This window comes from Peromyscus leucopus, unplaced genomic scaffold, assembly GCF_004664715.2.
Source record: "Peromyscus leucopus breed LL Stock unplaced genomic scaffold, UCI_PerLeu_2.1 scaffold_875, whole genome shotgun sequence".
NCBI classification, from domain to species: Eukaryota; Metazoa; Chordata; class Mammalia; order Rodentia; family Cricetidae; genus Peromyscus; species Peromyscus leucopus.
Genome location: NW_023505811.1, coordinates 139,505 through 145,624, shown reverse-complemented (window position 1 = coordinate 145,624; position 6,120 = coordinate 139,505).

The window sequence follows — 6,120 nt, the reverse complement described above, 5'->3', positions numbered from 1 at the left end:
AGTATTCAGGCAGTACTGGAACCCTGGTGCATAACAGCAATCCCAGAATTTTGCAGTCAGAGGGAGGATTTAGGAGTTTAAAGTAGCCTTCACTACATAGTGAATTGAGCCACCCTAGTGTTAATATTCTGACCCGCCCCTTGGCACCACCCTGTGTCCTGATGTAAAGTCTCTTTTTTAAGGAAAAAATTCCACCCCTTCCTCTCTCTCTCTCCTTTCACTTTTCCTCCCATGAGGTGTGCACCCCCTCTCCCTCTCTGTCTCTCTCTCTCTGTCTCCATCTTTGCATCTCTCTGGCTCTTTATCCCTCTATTATAATAAACTCTCCATGTGGATGCAGCGTCTGGTTGTATATTACTGGCCCCTGCTGCCATCGCCATGTCTGCATGGAGTGGCTGCCCAACAACCTGCTGCTGTATCTGCTCAGCATGCTAGCATGTTTCCCTGCATGTGCAGGAAACCCTTGGGTTCCCGTGTAATAAAACAATAACATTGGCACCCAGCATTGCCAGGCAATCCCACTGCTTTCTCCTGCCCGACAACAGTCTGAGGAGCTTTGGGGACCCTGTACCACCCACCATTTTCCAGCTGAAGGACTGTGGAAACTCTTCACACTATAGGGTTGGTAAAATTCTTCCCTCCCTTCTGGCCATTTTCCCACAATGAAGGATTTGCCTTCTTTCATTCACCAGTCATAGCCCTTTAGCCCCTCCCTACGTGACAGTGTGTGGAGATGGCTTGCGCTCAGTCCTCACTGACTCTCTGGGATGCTGAAGGTCGATCTTATTTCACTTGCTGCTAACACGTCAAGTGCTGTGAACATGAGCACGTGCCACGACATTGGCTTTGCTGAGTTGTTGACTTAAAGAAAAGGAAAAGAAACTAAACATTGGTGTACCTCAGAAACACACCATCACACCTTTCCGATCATCTTGGTCATCTGCGGTAATTACTTAGTTTTTTATTTTTTTTTTTTTTTAATTTTTTCTTTCCTTCCTCCCTTCCTATAGATTGATTGATTGATTGATTGATTGATTGATTTTGAGACAACAGTTCTCACTAAGTATCCCTGTCTAGCCTAAAACTTGCTGTGTACTAGGCTGGCCTGGAACTCACAGGGATCCACCTGTCTCTGCCTTCTGAGTGCTGGGATTAAAGGTGTGTTCCACCATGGCTGGTTTTTTTTTTTTTTTTAAGGATTCACTTTAATTTTATCTGTGTGTATGACTGTATGTGCATGTTTGTGTGTCAGTGCCCAGTGAGACCAGAAGACTTGAAATCAGTTGGCTGGAGTTACAGGCTTTTGTGAGCTATTTGATGTGGTGCTGGGAGCCCAACTCTGGTCTTCATGATAGAGCAGATAGAGCAGCCAGTGTTCTTAATTACTGAGATATCCTTCCGGCCCCTGCCCAGGGTGGTGTGGTGGGTGGGGTGGGTGTGGGGGGGCTTTCTATCAAGACTCTTTTTTTTAAAATTTATTTATAATGGGTGGTGGCACACCTTTAATCCCAGCACTTGGGAGGCAGAGCCAGGCGGATCTCTGTTAGTTCGAGGCTAGCCTGGTCTACAGAGCAAGATCTAGGACAGGCACCAAAACTACACAGAGAAACCCTGTCTCAAAAAACAAACAAAAAATTTATTTTATGTGAGTGCGATATCTGCATGTACACTTGCATACCAGAAGAGGGCATCAGGTCCCATTATAGATAGTTATGAGCCACCATGTAGTTACTGGGAACTGAACTCAAGACCTCAGGAAGCCAGTACTCTTAACCACTGAGCCATTTCTCAGAACTCAATCCGAACTCTTGAGTAAGATTACAGACCTGTAGGTCCGCAGCCCCAGCAAGGTGTTACTGATTTTATTCTTTTATTTTATGTATTATGAGTGTTTTTGCCTGAATGTATCTTTGCTCATCACATGTGTTGCAGTGCCCACAAAGCCAGATGAGAGTGTCAGACCCCTGGAATTGCAGATGTTTGTGAAGCTGTTGTGTGGATATTGGAATTGAACTTTGTAGGATCATCTCTTTACTTGGTAGGGATCCTTTCTCTTTTTTTTTTTTTTTTTTTTTTTTTTTTTTTTTTGGTTTTTTCGAGACAGGGTTTCTCTGTGTAGCTTTGCGCCTTTCCTGGAGCTCACTTGGATAGCCCAGGCTGCCTCGAACTCACAAAGATCCGCCTGCCTCTGCCTCCCGAGTGCTGGATTAAAGCGTGCGCCACCACGCCCGCGCGATCCTTTCTCTACACTTGTTCCTTAGGCCTGTTTTCTGTGTCATACTTCAACCTTTTAGTTTGTTGGAACAAGGTCTCCCTACATTGCCCAGGTTAGCTTGAACATCGTATTCATCTAGGCATGTACTACCATGCCCACCACATTTCTTTTATGTTTAAATTTTTTTTTTTTTTTTTTTGGTTTGTTTTTTTTTTTTTTTTTGGTTTTTTCGAGACAGGGTTTCTCTGTGTAGCTTTGCGCCTTTCCTGAACTCACTTGGTAGCCCAGGCTGGCCTCGAACTCACAGAGATCTGCCTGCCTCTGCCTCCGAGTGCTGGGATTAAAGGCGTGCGCCACCACCGCCCGGCTAAAATTTTAAAAATTAAAAAAAAAAAAAAAAAAAAGAAAGCAGGCTGAGCAAGCCAATGGGGAGCAAGCCAGCAAGCAGCACCCTTCCATGGCCTCTGCATCAGCTCCTGCCTCCAAGTTCCTGCCCTGCTTGAGTTCCTTCCCTGACTTCCTCAATGATGGACTGTTATTGGAAGTGTAATCCAAAATAAACATATCCCCCCATCCCCCTGCGCCTCCAAAAAAAAAAAGAACGGACAGAAAGGATGGAGGGAGAGGAATAAAGAAAGGCTTCTGAGTCCATGAGAAATTTAAATAAATAAATAAATGAATAAAAGAAAGAAATTACATTTTGTACTGGGCGGTGGTGGCACACGCCTTTATCCTAGTTCTTGTGAGACAGAAGCAAGCAGATTCTCTGTGAATTGGAGGCGCAGCCTGGTCTACAAAGTGAGCTCCAGGACAGCCATGGCGGTTACACAGAGAAACTAAAAAAAAAGGAAAAAGAAAAAATTACATTTTGTTTATGTGTGCAGGGTGAGGGACACACATGCTGAGGCACATGTGTGGCAGTCAAAAGGACAGCTTTAGGATCAGTTCTCTCCTTCCACCACAGGTGTCCTAGGGATGGAGCTGAGGCCACCAGGCGTGGTGGCACATGTCTTCACTCCTTGAACCACCTCACCAACTCACAGGGTATACCAAGATAAGCATGACAAGCAGCAATCCAGTGCTTTGGACTTTGATTCAGGGCCCAGAAAACAAAACAAAAATAAATGAATAATAAGAATGGGGTCACAGAGCAAGAGAAACACACAAAGCTAAGAATGAAACGGACAAGCTTGTGAATAGCACTCAAGCACACAGACACATACAAAATTTAATTTTGTTTTGTTGAGATAGGGTCTCACTAGGTAACTCTGACTGGCTTGGAACTCATAGACAAGGCTGTCCTTAAACTCAGAATTGGTCTAACTTGCCTTCCAAGTGCTGGAATTAAAGGTATAAGAAGCATACCAGGCTGATTCAAAAAAAAAAATTTTTTTTTTTTTCAAGTCAGGGTTTCTCTGTGTAGCTTTGGAGCCTTTCTTGGAACTCACTTTGTTAACTGGCTGAGTTTTTAATTAACTAATAATAAAATTCTTTTCTATTATCAGCTGCCTGGCTGATTTTTAAAAATTTAAAAGTCCTCTACAACCCTTAGGGGCAGTGGTGGCACATACCTTTAATCCCAGAACTGAGAGGCAGAGGCAAGAGGATTTCTGAGTTCAAGCCAGCCTGGTCTACAGAGTGAGCTCCAGGACAGCCGGGACTATCCAGAGAAACCCTGTCAAAAAAAAAAAAAAAAAAAAAAAAAAAAGAAAAGAAAAAAAATTTTTCTACAACCTTGATCAACACTTTGGTTGCAGCCTTGAATTAAAGCTAAGGACCTAGTTAAGCCGAACCCAGATTCTTCACCCACAGAAAGAGTGGAATATTGTATGGTAAGCCCCGACTTTTTGCCTATGCTCTGTAGACCAGGCTAGCCTCGAACTCACAGAGATCCGCCTGGCTCTACCTCCCAAGTGCTGAGATTAAAGGCGTACGCCACCACCTCCCGGCTCTTTACCTATGCTTTTAATTACAGCACTCAGGATGCAGAGACAGGTGGATCTCTGAGTTCGAGGTCAGCCTGGTCTACAGAGTGAGTTCCAGGGCAGCCAGGGAAAGACACTCAGAAAGAGAGAGAGAGAGAAGAGAGAGAGAGAGAGAGAAGAGAGAGAGAGACGAGAGAGAGAGAGAGAGAGAGAAAGGAGAAAGAAAGACAGAGAGAGGACAGAAAGAAAAAGGAAGGAAGGAAAGAAGAAAGGAAGAAAGAAAAGCACAGTTTGTCAAACAGCAATGGAAAACTAATAGTATTTGTGTGTCATAGCTCATGTATTAGGGTTCTCTAAAGGAACAGAAATGATAGAATCAAAGTGGAAGCAGAAGTCAAGAAGGTGGCGTCACTACTCCAGAGAGTGGAGTAGGGTGAGAATCACTTGAACATGACAGAACAGTTCAAGACCTGTGTGTGCCAGAACTCCTCCCCCAACACACACACACACACACACACACACACACACACACACACACACACACACACACAGTTTTTCTGTGTAGCCCTGGCTGTCCTGGAACTTGCTCCGCAGACCAGGCTGGCCTTGAACTCAGAGATCTATCTACCTCTGCCTCCCAAGTGCCGGATTAAAGGTGATTGCATGACCACTCCCTGATTGTACCAGTACTCTCTTGTTTTTAATTAATTATTTTTTTTAAACTATATGAGCATTGGTGTTTTGTCTGAATATGTCTGTGTGAGGGTGTTGAATCCTCTGGAACTGGAGTTACAGACAGGTGGGTGCTGGGAACTGAACCCGAGTCCTCTGGAAGAGTAGTCTGTGCTCTTAACTGTTGAGCCCTCTCCAGCTCCTGTACCAATACTCTTAATAGCTGAGCCTATAACGTCATATATCTCATATATCCATGATTCTCTTCATATGAGATAAACAAGACTGATGATCCAAAGGTAGCAAATTATTGGTTATCAGAGGCTGAGGGCAAGGCACAATGGAAATGTCTGGGTATGTTCAGCTTTATTTTGTTGATTTGGGCTTTTTGTTTAGGTTTGTTTTAATAAAAAAAAAAAAAAGAAAAAACAAGAAAAAACAAAAAAAAGACGTGGTGGCACATTCCTTTAATCTCAGCCCTCAGGAGGCAGGAGTAGGCAGATTCCAGCGTTCAAGGCCAGCCTGATCTACAAAGGAAGTTCCTGGAAAGTCAGGGCTACACAGAGAAACCCAATCTTTAAATAAAAAAAAAAATTGTGTATATGTTGTGTGTACGTTGTGGACATTGCAGGTTTCCATGGCGGCTACAAGACAGTTTCAGATCCTGCCACTTGTCATGGATGCTGACACCTGAACTTGGGCCCTCTGCATCTCTCTGGACATGGTTTTTTTTTTTTTTTTGAGACAGGTTCTTACTCTGTAACCAAAAGTAGCCTCAAACTCATGGAAATCTGCTTGCCTCAGCCTCCTGAGAGCTGGAACTACCACGCCAGGCTTGGACTTGTTTTTTGAGAGAGGTTCTTAGTATGTAGCCCTATTTGGAATTGGCCATGTAGACCAACTGGGCTGGCCTTGAGTTTACAGGTCTGCCTGAATCTGCTTGATGAGTGCTGGGACTAAAGCGTGCACAATCATGTCTGGCCATCAGGCTTTGGATAGGGTTTCCCTCTGTAATTCAGGCTGAAATCCTTCTGGGTCAGCTTGAGAATTCAAGGGTGGGCCACTACCCCTAAGCGGGAATCATCCTTAATGAGAATGGAGGCTTCAAGGATGAGAATGTCTTGGAACTGGATAAAGCCGATGCATGTGCAACACTGTGATCACGCCCAACGCACTGCCCAGTTTAAAACAGTTAATAGGCCAAAAAGTGGTAAAAGTGCAGGGAGTAAGGAACTGTATAAATCCACACTCTGTCCCCCAGCTGCAGTCCCAATCTGTGAGCCACTCTTTCAATGGTGCCAAATGGCT